The sequence below is a fragment of the Crocuta crocuta genome, unplaced genomic scaffold (assembly GCF_008692635.1).
Source record: "Crocuta crocuta isolate KB4526 unplaced genomic scaffold, BGI_CrCroc_1.0 scaffold216, whole genome shotgun sequence".
Lineage (NCBI taxonomy): Eukaryota > Metazoa > Chordata > Mammalia > Carnivora > Hyaenidae > Crocuta > Crocuta crocuta.
Genome location: NW_027531504.1, coordinates 7424377 through 7439984, shown reverse-complemented (window position 1 = coordinate 7439984; position 15608 = coordinate 7424377). Strand labels below are relative to the sequence as shown.

General features: G+C 41.1%; 1 protein-coding gene and 1 pseudogene across 4 annotated transcripts in view; one reads left to right on the top strand and one right to left on the bottom strand.

Annotated features, from left to right (window-relative positions):
- CRADD (CARD and death domain containing adaptor protein) overlaps positions 1–15608 on the top strand; it is a 176224-nt gene that overhangs the window by 106322 nt on the left and 54294 nt on the right. The window lies entirely within an intron of this gene.
- LOC144238383 (large ribosomal subunit protein eL20 pseudogene) lies at positions 6116–6734 on the bottom strand (annotated as a pseudogene).

Here is a 15608-nt window from a genome sequence, read left to right as displayed (position 1 = left end):
GATGCTTCAAAAGTTAATAGATAGGTGTCATCTCATGAGAACACGGTTTGAGAAACGCTGATCTGTGTAATAATTTGTTGTTAAATTTTGCTAGAGATCGGCATTCAGTTCATTGATCTATGATTTAGGGAATCAGATTCATCCATCCTTTCCAAAATCTGGATTGTTTGGTTTTTCTGCAATTTTTCAGAGTATTCCACATCTTAATACACATCTGTCAGTTAATTCAGCATCCTAAATAAAATTCATCTCATCTGGGTAACTTGGATTCCTTTAAAGGACATAGGCATATTCTTTTTTGTTTTCGGCTTTAATCTCTATTTATACTTTCCTTTTTGAGATTTAAGGAGGAATTAGACATAGTATGTATAGTGTTCAGTAGCTTAAGGTAGGAGCAGTAATTTGAAGTTACAAATAAAGAGATTTCATATCAATATAATGAAGTGCTTTCTAATAATTTGGAAGGTTCCATCAGAGGTTATATCTATTAGAGATATAAAGAGGAGATTTATATATTGGATAGATGATAGAGAAGATGGCCTTCTGACTCTAATACTCTATGATTATAGACATTTCTGGTTCCTACGTAGTCAAAACTAGAATAACCTTTGCGTACTGTCAAAATCTTACAAATCAAAGACTGTTTTGTTATGGTGCCATTATTTTCCAAGAAAAGCATATGCAGTTTCCAGTTCTGAAAAGTAATTGGGGCCTTGATTATTCAAAGGGATGAGTGATTGGGCAGTGGATCTATTTTATGGACACTTCAGTTTATTCCAGTGAAGTGATTGGTTATCACCACTGCCTGTGCTTCCAATAGCACTCACTATTCTGTGTGGTTTTTACTGATCTTGAAAGAAGACAAGTCAAACTTTGGTTAGGAAACTGTTTGCATATAACCTGATTATGCTGAGATTAAAACCTTGCAGAAGTTTGAAATAAAATGAAATTAATCTTGCCCTACAGGTAGATTGAAAGCAATGCTTCTGAAATTTTTGCCAGGACAAAGAGCTGTAGTGTTCACATTTTCAAAGCAGGCAGTGGTTCTTTGAAAGTAGCTCATTTCTCCACAGTAATGAATAAATTAGTAATGGGATTAACTCTGTTTTATTGTTGAAACAAAACATTGCTGGAAGTTACAGCTGGTAATCGGGACCAGACTTTGAGTGAGTTTAGTGGAAACATCAGCATTTTAAGACTATAACAGTCCCTCTCCCCCGCCAAACAAACAAACAAACAAAAAAACAATTTTTTCCTTCATCAAGTGCATGTAAGATATTTTCCATTCTTCCAAAGGAATATAACACAGAATAGTTTTATAATGTTCAGGGCACACTTGTGCTCAACAATATGAAGTGAACAAGGGACTGATAAAGTACGACTGTTGAATAAATTGCATGAAGAGTCATGTTGGGGTAACCATTATATGGTCTTGCCTGACTATAAGAATTTATGGGACACTGATATGAAAGTATTGACAGTTTTGAAATCTTTTATAGGATTCTGTTACTTTTGCATCCAAAGTAACAGTACTTTTACTGTTCCAAAGTGATTCATAGCAGTGATCAGATGAGTGTTGTAAAAATGTATTCATGTGTCTCTTTCCTAGTAGATTGTAAGTGAATTGGGGGCAATTATAGATTATGTCTTGGTTATCATTGTGTTGTGCCTGGATCCCACTGCTGTGTGGAGCCACTAGGTGGATGGCCACACAGCTGCAGGGGGACCACTACATCGCGATGGTCCTCTCTCTCACATCTCCTCAATTGTGCATTCTTCCTAGCCGGGCTCTGCGGCTATAGCACGTGTTGAACGAACAAAGGCAGGAATACATGAACAGGCAAACCATTTTTGATATGCGCTGTCAGACCCTTCTGGAAATAGGACTGGCCAGGACTGGCATTGGTATCCTATGTGGCAAATGTGGCATGTGGGCACTGTTTCATAGGACTTGTGATATGGCTGCAGTCTGGCTTCCCTTTCTGGCCACTTTTGAAGCCTTTCCTGCCAATTTTCCCATTCTAAGATGCAGCAGCTGCTGGGTGGTCTCCCTTTCTCCCTTTCTCCCTCCTTCCCTCCTCCATCTCTCTCTCTCCCCCCATCTCTCTCCCCCTCCCTCCTTCCCTCTCTCCCTCCCTCCCTTCCTTCTCTTCCAATATTTTTGGAATAACTCACACACATCAAGCACTATACTTTTGCATACATTATATATCTAATCATATATAATGTTCTCAGTTAAAAAATAAAATTTTACTTTGCTGGGATAGGAACAAAGACACAGAGGGCTAACTTACACACACACACACACACACACACACACACACACACACACAGAAATAAAGAGAAAGTGCCAGGCTTCAACCCAATTGTCCTTGGTTTCAAATCTCCCGTTCCTGCTGTTACACTATGCGGCCTCCCTGGGTTGTGCCCCATCCTTGCTCTTTCAATTTCTCTCTGACATTCCTGTCCCCTTCCACCTGCTGTTCCTTCACCCAAAACACAGACACAAACTGAGGTGGATCCTTGGCATCCCATTTTTCAAAGGGTACTGAAACTGTGGTCATCTTCTATGATACCCGCTGTGTTCAGCCCTGCTTGACTCTTCGGGCAGTGCTAGGCCATTTTCTGCTTTGCTTATCGGACCTTACTCTTTGTGTCTCCTGTTACTTCTCAGAACAGCCTGAACACCTTTCCATCAGAAAGATGGAAGAATTCATCTTTCTACTAGGCCGGCTGTGCCAGTCTCCTGCAGTGTGTCCTATGGTAACTCTCCCTGCTTTCTTCCAGAGAGTCAGCATTGAGGGGTGGTGGAGATCATGGGCTCTGGAGTCAGAATACCAGGGTTCAACTCCTGATTTTTGCTTCTTCCTGGCTATGTGACATTGGATAAATTATCCCTGTGTCTTAGTTTCCTGAAAAGGGAAGTTGAGAAAATATCACTAGCAAGGATTGCTGATTATGGATTTATTTTTTTTTTAATTTATTTTTTTAAATGTTTGTTTATTTTTGAGAGAGAGACAGAGACAGAGATAGAGACAGAGTGCAAGCAGGGGAGGGGCAGAGAGAGAGGGAGACACAGAATCTGAAGTAAGCAAGCTCCAGGCTCTGAGTTGTCAGCACAGAGCCCGACACGGGGCTCAAACTCACGAACTGTGAGATCATGACCTGAGCCATAATCGGACACTTAACCGACTGAGCCACCCAGGTGCCCCTGATTATGGATTTAATCCAGATAAAAGATCTTAAAGTAAAAAGCCCATAGTCAAATCCTCAATAAATGTCAAGTGTTATTTTGAATAAAGGCCAAGAGCCTCACTCATAGTTCAAGGCTCATCCACAAACTGCTTGGGTTTTCCTGATGTTTTGATTTCTAATCACTCTGGCCTCCTGTGTCCTTACCCTCTGGCCTCCGGTGTCCTGCCTGTTCCTCTGGTCTGTGTCATTCTGTGACACAGGCTTTGTCACCACTGTCCACTGGTAAGTCTGGATCATCTCTTCCACTAGCATCCCACTGCCTGGGCTGGGCACATCTTCCCTGTCCACTTCTGTCAGCTAGTCTCTCTTACAGAGCTTTAAGGGCCTTCTAAAGTCCCTTTCCCTTCATGAAACCTTTCTCACCAAGAGGGAGAAAAGTGAATAATTCCCCTCCTTGTACCTTTCCTGAACATAAAATGTCACTTCACCAAAATACAGTACCACTGTGAAGTGTGTTTGTGAAGAGAAAAGAATTTGATTCCACTGTTTGCTCTGTACCTGAAGTGTGCTCAGAAGATCAACACTTATTTAGAAAAGGGGACTTGTTTCTGAGGTCACAGCTCATAGAGAAGAGGGGCTCTGATTTGACACGCCCAGTAGCACCTCTATCTGTGATTCGTAAATTCCTGATTCCCAGAGGAGACCATTTAAACTTATCCACCAAAAACCTAACCCCTAACATGCATTCTGAAAATGGATGTTTAATGCTTTACTCAGATCCAACAGTTGAAAAGTCATCTGAAGTTTTCTAGTCTTGCATCAGGAGTATTTTAATTTCTTTGACTCGTCAATAGATGTTAACTGAAGCTTTTTTCCTCAGGGTAGATGTAAAAACCACCAGTGCTTCTTCCCAGCCATCCCTTCTTCTTTTGAAAGCTCTCAGATTTACCCCTGTGTATTGTTTGGCCATACCTTGTACTCCAAGCCCTGTGTTGGAGGAATGACTTTCACAGTCACATGGTAGGAACTGTTCTGGATCCTTAAGAAAAAACTACTACTGAATAGTGGAGAGTCTTCTCCTTTGGAAAGATGACAAAAATTATAGTGGTTTTGCCTGTCATTTAAAAATAAACAGGCTCTGAACCTGTCTGGATTTATTGGCTTTATAGAACCAGACTGAAAGTACACCATGCACCAAATTATGGCAGAACAAATTCTTCTTTAGGACATTGATGGTGGGTTGGGCTTTTCTTTCTTTCTTTGTGTGCCTCATTACTGGCAATGATTTCTGAAGCATCAGGCATTTTCCACTTTTGTATAAAATTAATCAAAGGCAGACCTGTAGTGGCCTTGAGTTACTTTTCCTCTCTGTGTTGGATCAAGGTTTTGTCATGACTGCCATATGGTACCCTGGACTGAGGTGAGCGGGTATTCCTAAAGAGCGGTGTGTATTCCATAAAGAATGCATTTTGGATTCCAACTGGCTACGTTCTTTTACATGAACCTTCAAAAATGAGTCAATGAAGGAATATAGGCATTTAGGGAAAATTATGTGTCTTTAAGATTAAATGTGTAAGTAGGATGTTTGTTGAGGGAGAAGATGGGGATCTTGCTTGAGCAGAAGCCTTTCCTATTGCTAGATATTAACATTTTAATTTTACTTTAGTTTTCAAACTGTTTTCTCATACATAATTGCATTTGAACTACACAGAAATCCCGTGAAGGGTAGGGAAGGTATTTATTATCTCCAGCATATGAAGAATCATTCCTAAAAAAACCAGGGCTGATCATGTTGGCTCAGATTTCATGACTGAATGCAGAGGGCAGTCTTCCATTCTGAGTACAGCAATTTCCCCACTAGATCTCTCACCTGACTGTTCAGAAGGCCTGGGAGTGGGCTTAGAAATTCACATTTTTGTCANGTGTGAGCCCCCCCCCCACCCCAAGAGACTGTTTGCAATGCAGGTGTGTAGTGGACCACACTTTAAAAAACTCCACTCTCTGGGACGCCTGGGTGGTTCAGTTGGTTAAGTGTCCCGCTCTTGAGTTTGGTGAGGTCATGATCTCATGGTTTGTGGGAGCTGCATGTCAGGCTCTGCACTGCCAGCATGGAGCCTGCATGGGATTCTCTCTCTCTCCCACTTCCCTCTCTCTCTCCCCTTCCCCCATATGCCTGCAAACACCCCCTCTCTCTCAAAATAAAGAAATAAACATTTAAAAATGAGTAAATAGAAAACAAAAAACTTTACACTCTGTCATATTGTATCTTGGGTTTCAGCCTTTTTTTATTAAGTGTAATACTTTGAAAATACAATTTTTAAGATGGCATGTTTCACTTAAGAGAGGACTGAACAGTTCATTTTTTTAAAAAATTTTTAATGTTTTTATTTATTTCTGAGAGACAGACAGCATGAGTGGGGGGGGAGGTCAGAGAGAGAGAGAGGGAGACGCAGAATCTGAAACAGGCTCCAGGCTCTGAGTTAGCAGTCAGCACAGAGCCCAACACGGGGCTCGAACCCACGAACCTTGAGATCATGACCCGAGCCGAAGTCAGACTCTTAACCAACTGAGCCACCCAGGTGCCCCTGAACAGTTCATTTAAGTGTTGTGCCCCAAAACTACAATGAGACAGACACAGGTTAATACAACATTGTTTGTGATAGCCCAATATTAGAAACCTTCCAAATAGCCATCAATAGAGGAATCGTTGAATAACCAAATGGTACATTCATAAAGAGGAATAATATGCAGTTATAAGAAGGAACAAGGAAAACGTCTACATCTTGCCCTGACGTCCTCTTCAGGACCCATTGTTAAGTATACAAATAAAATGGAGAAGTATTTACAGAGTATGCTACTTGCACTATAAGGAAGACAGGCAAATACGAGTGTTCACACATGTGCACCTACAGCCTCTACTTCAGGATAAGTTCTTCTTTCTCGGTTTTCCCAGGGGATTTGGGACAAGGAGGCTCTGTATCTGAAATAAAGTGTTGGGCCTCTTGGTGGGGAAGTGGGGCTTGTGGTGGTGAGGTGAGACCTGGTGTGGCAGCAAGAAGTTGATCTCAGAGTTGGGGAACTGCTTGACTGCCTGTTAGTGGCACTTGCTGGCCTCAGTCTCTTCCAGCTTCATGATCTGGATGGAGTGGGCCCCGGGTGCGGTGCGGGGCACCCATGACTGGCTGGCACTGGGTGACAGTGCCTGCAGTGGCCAGGTTCCGGTGCTCCCCTGACGTGGGTGCCCCTGCAGGAGTCATAGCACAGCCAGGTAGCAGAGTTCTTCACCTGCAAGGTTGGCGGGGGGCGGTTCTCGAATACCTGTCCACAGTAGACAGTTCCCCTGAAGACTTCATCTTCTTCAGCTGAGACACCACGTACCCGAAGTGGGATTTGGTGACAACATGATCAGGTACAAAGACTCGTGTGCAATAGAGGGGCAGAGTGCAGCATTCGGGGGTGGGCAGGCAGCACCCCACGTTGTACTCGCGCAGTGTGCCCGAGGCCTTCAGGGCACACCCTCCGCTCTCACTGCCCCCCATGAAAGGAAGTGCCAGGGTAAGTTCTTTATAGAGAATTACAGCTAATAAATGCAGAAGGGAGCTAGAACTAGAAAACCACTGTTTTGCAGCCTCTAATGAAATAATGGAGCTAGGCAACAGTCATTAATGGATACTAAAATCTTAAGTGAAACTGCAGCTTTGTAATTGAGAATCGGCTTGACAACATTTGAATCCACTGATCAATCCCAGCATCACTAAAAGTAGACTAGCCAAATATCATACTCCTTCTCATGTGATCTGATTGAAAAGAAACAAGACCACTTATGCAGTATTCTGCCCACATCCCTTCCGCACATATTTGAACCAGGATCTTATCAGGTTTCCATATCTACTTGCTAGTTTACAGGAAATACAGGAGAGAGAGGGACGTGTTAAACACCACACAAGGGTACACATCAGCCAAGTCCTGAGTGTGAGAAGATCTACAAAACAAATGACCCAATTTCTTCAGCAAATAAATGTAATGAGAAAAAAGTAGGGTGTATAAAGGGGAATGGTTATATGTCAAAAAATGTAGAGACCTATACACCAAATGCCATGTTTGAGCCTTTTTTGGATCTTGATCTGAACAAAAATAATATAAAAATACCTTTCTTGTTTTAAATAATAGGAGAAAATGAAACACAACTCTATTATGTATTATTTAAGAAATTATCGATAGTTTTAGTGATCTGATAGTGATATTGTGACTTTTTTTTTAAAGTAGGCTTCATGCCCAGCATGGAGCCCAACACGGGGCCCAGTGCAGGGCCCAATGCAGAACCTGCACTCACCACCCTGAGATCAAGAACTGGACTGAGATCAAGGGTCGGACACTTAACCGACTGAGCCGCCCAGGTGCCCCTGTGATTATTGTTTTTCAGTATTTACATCCAGAAGCACTTACTGTTGAATTGATATGATGCCTTCAGATTTTCTTTAAAACTGTGTCATCAAAAGAAAAAAAGTGTGTTTAGGGAAGTAGAGGAAAGCGGAATGGTAGGGTGTTAATAGTTGTTGAGGTTTGGTGGTGTGTCATGGAGGTTTTTTTACACTTTTCTCTCTCCTTTGTGGGATATGGAAAACCTACATAATAAAGAAAATCAAGTTGTGCTATTTTAGAGTCTAAATTCTGGCAAAAGGCCTGGATTGTGGCCACTATTTGTACAATTTAGGTAGTCCGGGTTAATTCACTCCCTGTTCTCCTGCTTCCATGCCTTTTTCCATTTCTTCCGTTCCTTCTGCTTCCCTTGCTTTTCCTCAGTCACATTTTGCACCAGGCACCTCTCTGGTGGGTGCCGCCAGCCTTACAAGACTTCGGCACAACTGTGGCCTCTACACAGATGAGGAAACTGCAGTAGAGAGGGGTGACATTTCTCGTCCACAAACCCACACCCGTCTGTCACCAAACTCTGAGCTCTTCGGCATTATTTTATGCTGCTTCTCAGAAATGGGCCTTTGATTTTATAATTTTTTTATTTTTAATTCTGTTTGTTAATAAATTTAAACACTGAGTAAATCAAATGGAGTAGCATCTGTATATTCCTTGTGTGTGGGAAAGGCACAAAGTATCTTCCTTATTGTAATAATTGCAAAGAGCTGATGAAAGGCAAAACAGTGATCAGACTGAACTATAGCAACTGTCTTCATACTCATAAAAAAGTAAAACTCTATAAATTGTAACTTTAAGCCCCCAAATAAGGTTAATTTATGCTTGCTCTTCAACAGCAGTATCTAATCATTTTTTTACTAGAAATGGAGGCCAGAGAAAAATGCCTGATGTCATTTCTCTTGTGTTTGTAAAATCCTGAACTTCCCCCAAGCCACAGTTTGCTTTACTTTCTTGCAAAAGGATTTTGGCATTTGTAAAACCCAGGTGTGCCCGTGGGCATGTGCAGCCATGTCATTGTCATCTGTCATGTGTGATGCTCTGGATGTGAGAAATAGCAGTCATGAGTCAGGGGACGGTAGCAAGCCCCATCACTGAGTTCCTGCTGGAGGGCGTGCGTGAATCATAACCTCTATTTTATGAGATTTAGTGTGACTTTCCAAAGCACCTGCAGTGTGGTTCTTCATGGCTGGTCCCACATAGTGATTTATGCCCCAGAGATGTCTGCCTGGGATCCTAGAAAATTATATTAATGGGTTTGACATTGTTGTTTCCTTCAAGAATCAAGACACTAAATATAGTCAAGCTAACTGACAAAATGTTACTTCACAGAGCATGCCAGTGAAGGCATCAAAAAGAGATAAATAATAAATACTAAATCTTGCTGCATACCAGGAGCTGTGCTAAGTCCTATCAATACCTACTAATGTTTAACTCTCTTAGCAGTTTTCTTTTATAGCTGAGGTGGCTGAGGCACAGAGAGGTTCAGTGACTTTCCTCAGGTTGCACACTTAGTAAATGGTGGAGCTAGGCTCTACAGTCAGGCATCCTGAGTCCCAAGCCTTTGAAGTCAAACCGCTGTGCAGTCTCAGAGCATCAGCAAGAAGTAATCCCACCCGGTAAGCCATACTGCCATGACTTGTCCCTTTGTGGACATTAGGGCACCTTAAAAACCTGGGTTATGTGCTAGAATGCCATGTTATAGTTTTATAGATACCTGAGACCAAGCAGAGACAGATGAAGAGACTGATGAAGCACATGTAGCAAATCTTTGGTATTTGATATTAGATACTCAGAGCTGATACCAGAACACAGGGCTCCAGAGTGGTTTGCAGTCCAGTGGGAAAGCTAGTTGGCCTGGCTACCTTGCAAGACACTTAAAGGACATAAGAATGGATATTCATTCAAGATCACCAGAAAGAAATTAGGTCAGGAATGAAAACAAATGGCAAAGAAATATCATTTTGGTATAAATTTTAAAAAATTCTCCTGCTTAGTAGTGTGAGTGTCTATTCTTTCTTGATTTATTAGAGAAGCGTGGAAACTGCTTACTTTGAAATCCTAAAATCTTTTCAGGCCCAACTCATTATTAATGTGGTGTACTTCCCTCAAGAGTGGTATTTTCACAAATGCTGTTTCTGGCTTCAGTCACATATAGAAACATTGGAATGACTCCAACATGACGTTTTGCCTTTTAAAAAATAGGAACTATATTTGCTAACGCATATGCTAAAAACACCTCTAAAAATAACTTGCAGTTTGACAAGCTGTCTCTTTAGTATCTTCTGTTCCAGGAGAGGAAGTTTTAAAACTTAAATTTGATCAACTCAGTACCTTTGAGAGAAAGGACAAGAATTTGCCAGCTTGTATGATTGGAATATGCTTTAGCATTTATATGATAATTGAGAATAACTCAAACTGATTTTTTCTGGCTAATATCAGACGTAAAAATTAAAAAATTAAAATTGTGTCTCCTCCAGAGGGTAGTAGGCTTGAGTTGCCTACCAGTATCACCTTCTTCATCTTCCCAGTCCTTGACCTGTGAGTTAGAAGTCAGGGGTGCTTCTTTGCAGCTTTCTTCATACCTTCTTTTACCCTGTGGTATTCAGCTACAAATGCTGTTGGCAGCTTCTGATAGAACAGGAAGGGAGGCCAAGGAGTGGATCTATAAAAGCAGAGTGATTTGTGCATAGGAGCCCTTTGGTGAATAAAAGAAAATAGATTTGAAGTTTTGGCAGTACAAGCAGTGTTTATTAGAAACGCAAGCTCATGATAGAAATATCAAACAGAATTCTGGAGGAATAGTGATACCCTACTTCACAGGTCATTAACTCAGACATAGGTTTGGCCACCAAAGAGAAGCTGAGTAGCAGAGCAGACAAGATTAAGAACATTCGAGATCTAGTCCTATTTCTTGTGAAGATGAACTGGTCACTTAACTCTTTGGCCTTCAATTCTGTATAAAAAGCTTGTACTTGACCTCCGTGGTTATGTTCTATTTCATCACAGTGGCGTGACTCGAAGTTCCTATGAAATACCCAGGTAAGATGGGACAGGTGGAATATTAGTTTTGGTTTTTGCCTTAAAGGAAAGTGTTGGGGAGGCAACAGAGAATAGCAGGGTTCACAGACTTAAAGGCATTATCTGCCTAGCCTGTGTAGGCAGATGAGTGAAGTGAATTTGATATAGAAGTCCAGATCCATATTTTATGTAAAACCCCTTATTTAAATTTTTTAAGTTTATTTATTTTGAGTGTGGGGGGAGGGGCAAAGCAAAGGGGAGAGAGGATCCCAAGCAGGTTCTGCACTGCCAGCACAGAGCCTGACACAGGACTTGATCTCACAGACCCTGAGATCATGACCTGAGCTGAAACCAAGAGTCGGTTAATTGACTGAGCCACCCAAGTGCCCCATAAAACCCCTTATTTTTAAACATTGGCAAGTACTTTTTTTTTAATACCCAGAAGTGGAATAGCTGATCATGTGGTTCTATTTTATTTATTTGTTTGTTTGTTTTTATTTAAATTCCAGTTAGTTAACATACAGTGTAATGTTAGTTGCAGGTATACAATATAGTCATTCAGCACTTCCTGCAACACCTGGTGCTCATCACAAGTGCCCTTCTTAATCCCCATCTCCTATTTCACCCATCCTCCCCCACCCCAACATTGTCAAGTTTTTTCATTTTTATCAGATGACTGTTGTTGGTGACACATGGCTGACCAACAGGCCTTCTGCTTAGACTTCTGGGGTAGAATTCATATTTAAGGGGTAAAGGACAGAGTCTTGGATTCTGACAAACCTGGGTTTGAACCTTAGCCCTGCCCTCTAATATGTTAGCTTGTATATCTATATTTAACTTCGTAAAGTTTCAAGTTTCTTTATCTGTAGAAGTGAGAATGGCTGTACCTCTTGTTAGGTTTCCTGAAGATTACATGTAGCACAGTACTTAACACATAGCAGGCACATTCTAAGTGTTAATTCCATTACCTTTGTCATGGTGGTAGGTCTTCTATAATTTTTTCATTTTTATCTTGATGGCCAGTTCAAAATTTAGAAAAGAATGATATAGATGCCAGTGCTTTTTCATAGACTTTGAAATCTCTTCAACCTACGTTTCAGTTGTTTAAAAATAAAAATTTCTTCTTTAAAAGACACCATTTGGGAAGGACATTTTTTCTATTTGCCAGTAGATATAGGAGGCAATAAAATCAAATAGATGGTCTGTTACTCCTATTTTTTTAAAAAAATTTAAATGTTTATTTACTTCTGGGAGAGAGAGAGAAAGAGAGACAGCCTGAGCAGGGGAGGATCAGAGAGAGATGGAGACACAGAATCTGAAACAAGCTCCAGGCTCTGAGTTAACTGTCAGCACAGAGTCCAACGTGGGGCTTGAACCCACGAACTGTGAGATCATGACCTGAGCTGAAGTTGGACGCTTAACTGACTGAGCAACCCTGGCACCCTGGTCTGTTACTCTTAAAAACTACTTTTGATAATGATGAAATACAGCACCACATTCCCTCCTTAGGAAAAAAAGTTTAGTGGATGGAGACCCTGCTATTACCGATGGTAATTTCTTTTTAAAAACTTTTTTAATGTTTATTTTTGAGAGACAGAGTGTGAACTGGAGAGGAGCAGAGAGAAAGGGAAACACAGAATCCAAAGCAGGCTCCAGGCTCTGAGCTGTCAGCACAGAGCCTGATGCGGGGCTCAAACCCACGAACTGTGAGATCATGACCTGAGCCGAAGTCGGACTCTTAACCAACTGAGCCACCCAGGTGCCCCACTGATGGTAATTTCATAGTTTGATTATTCCCCAGGGAAATCTATTTTGAAAAGAATTTGCCACATGTCCTACTATGTACAGGACACTATTCCAAGGGAATAATATAAAGATGGCTGAGACCTAATGGCATTGTTTTATACAAGACTGTCTTGGCTCTTTAGATTACAGTTTGCACAGAATTGTGTATGAGTTCACCTTGAGGGGCTACACAGACCATCTAGTGATGTTGCTGTTGTTCAAGTTATCTTGGAAGTTTCCCTTTGGAATTTTCCTTTAGAACCCTTGGCACGTTTTGTTGAAGATTTTTATGCTGATGGTATTCATCCTTAAAGGTGGGTTTGATTTGATTCTGGCCAAGACCTCTTCATGACTAAGTCTGCCACATAGGTGGTAATCAAACTGGCTAGAGTCAGTTTTGGTTAAAACTTGGCCAGGACCATAAAGTAATATGACAAGTTTTCTGGTATGTCATGAAACTGATCACAGACATAAAGGCCATTCCAGAAGAGGCATTCTTCAGGTTTTTTGCTCAAAGCCAGTATCACTGGAATATATTTATAGCTTCCCAACAGGGTTGCTTTGAAAGGAGCAGTGTTCATTTGTCTCTATATGTAGTGTGTCTGCTTAAAGATCCTTGTACTTACCTCTCAGCAAACTGAGTTTTGTTTTATTTTTCCCTTTTAAACAGTAGAGCATTCTTTCAAGTTCAGAGATAGATTTCCTCCAAGAAAATAAAACAAATTAGATCCATTCTCAGAAGACTTTAATGGAAAGAAATACATGTTTATAACAAGTTATTTAAAACTATCTGAATTGGAAAGGATGGCCTCATTGTTGACCATGAGTATTCTACCATGATTTGGGGACAAATAAATTTCCGTCAGAATGTTTAACATTAGAATTAAAGAATTCTGTGGTGTGGCCTGTTGACCTCATTCATTCATTCCACAGATATCTTTTGAGGCTGACTGCATGCCAGGCATCATCAGGCACTTGTGATGATGATGGTGATGATAGATACTTTTTACCTCAGGGAAGCCTGATATGTAAAAATACAAACTTATTCAAAAAGTAACCTGAGTATAAATAATAGTAGGATTATGAATTATCCTACTCTTTTCTTAAAGGGTAATTTGGAGTTTCATGAAGTAGTGAGCCTCTCTGGTACGTTTGAAACATTGTTCATCTTAAGATTATTGGAATCTGTATGTCCTCTGAGGAAGTACATCTCTGCCGTGGCACCCAGTCACCACGTGTGGTCCCCCAGATCCAAGACAGGGGTACTCTCTCAGGACACGTCTTAACCAAATGTGTCATTGAGCCCTTGTCAGAATGATGTTCTTGGTTCTGGAGGGAGGCTCTGAGGTTGTTGTCATGTTCCATCACCTCTTGAGGATGCTGTCTGGGGAGGGAGAAAGAGCAGTGACCCTGGAATCAGAAGACAACTCTTTCCAGTCCCCACTCTGGCGTCACGGATCATTTGACCTACCTAAAGCTCACTTTCCTAACCTTCCGAGGGAGGTCAGTAACCCCGTTTCTTCATAGCACTGTTGTGGGGCACTGCAGGAGCCTGGGTATGTGAAAGCATTTGGGGGACGTTAGTCCTTGTCGCTGTCATTGTTTGATGAGGAAGACCTGGCTGCACTGACATAGAAGCAGCTCTGGCCCTTCAGAGTTCCTGGGACTTTGTTTCACAGCCCTTAGCTCTTATCTCTTCTTCCTCCTGTGGATTATTTGTATATCCGATCGTCAGTAGCCACAGGAGACTAAGGAACAGAAAAGTTACGTGACATAACTTCCCAAGGTCACACAGCTACTAAGTAGCAACACCTTCGTTTGAACCTAGAGTTTGTAAGTTCCAGTTTGTGATCTTAACTGCTATTCTGTCTCAACAGGATTGAGGTTTTCTGCAACTGAAATAAAAATGTCAAGCCCCCCTCAAACCACAGAAGTTAACAGTGTATAGAATTTTCTGTGTTTTAAGTTTTGTGTCTCAAATCTTTGTACCCAGTAACACAGATAATCAGTGAATGAACAAGTAGCAAATTTATATCAGTGATATAAATATGCGTCCCTATATACTGAGGGTTTGCCCAGACAACCCACAATACACTAACTTGTTGCTGACGGAGCTAAGTAATTTATAGCCAAAAAGCAAGAATAGAAGAATTGCAAACAGTAAGCAGCTCAAGACCTGCATGGGTGATTAGGGTGAAATTCCTTCAATTTATAGAAATTCCAATCATACATATATATTCTGCAACAGTACTAGGCATTGTGTGGCACTAAGACTTCTTAGCATAATTTTGAATGAGAGGCATCTTGCAGACTCTAGGAATGTATTAATTTTAGTAATCCTAAATAACTTACTTAATATGTTATACTACTTATTCATGCACAAAACGAAAACCAAAAATAGAAAAAGCAAACAAAAGACCATGATTTTGGACTTCTCTTCCACCATTAGAACTGATGGAAAGGCTTAGATCTTGCCATCAGTTTGCTGTTCACCCGTAAGCCCCTCATGGCCTCACAGTTGGTTGTGGGCCATAGTTAGAGAATTCCTGCTTTAAAGGAGAAGTAAAGTTCATACCTTTTATTGAAGTCAGTCTGTTAAAGCTGTAGAGCTGGAATTTTCTCCATGAAAGAATTGTTTAGTGGGGTTTTTTGTCTTTTAGAGCAAAGCGTATTCCTCATTTAAGCCCCAAACAGTCTTTCCTTGAAATGATGTCTGGGATTTGCTTCAAAATAACCCTGTGGGTGGAGAGTGGGGAATGTGTGGGGGACTAGGTAAAAGAAGTGTGACGAGGAGTTGAGATTGTGACACCGGGGATTTATTATACTGTACTCTCTTCTCCTCTGTATCTTTGACAATGAAGTTAACACCAGCAACAGCAAAAAACCGTCCTTGACCCCTATCCTACCTACTTTGTTTCTCTGCTTCTCCTTGATTACAGAGTTTCTAGAAAGAACTCTCGGTATCTCTGCTTCTGTCTCCTCATTGTTTGTTCAGTCCACCTCATGAGGCTTCCATTCCTGCCAGTCCCCTGGCTGTCCCTCCTGTCAAGGGCACCGCTGACCTCCATCTTGTCGTATGTGATGGTTTATGACATCAATGCTTTTTTCTCGTGTTACTTAGCAACATTTGATATAGTAGGACACTTTTTTAATGGAATATTTTCTTTTCTTGGCTGATG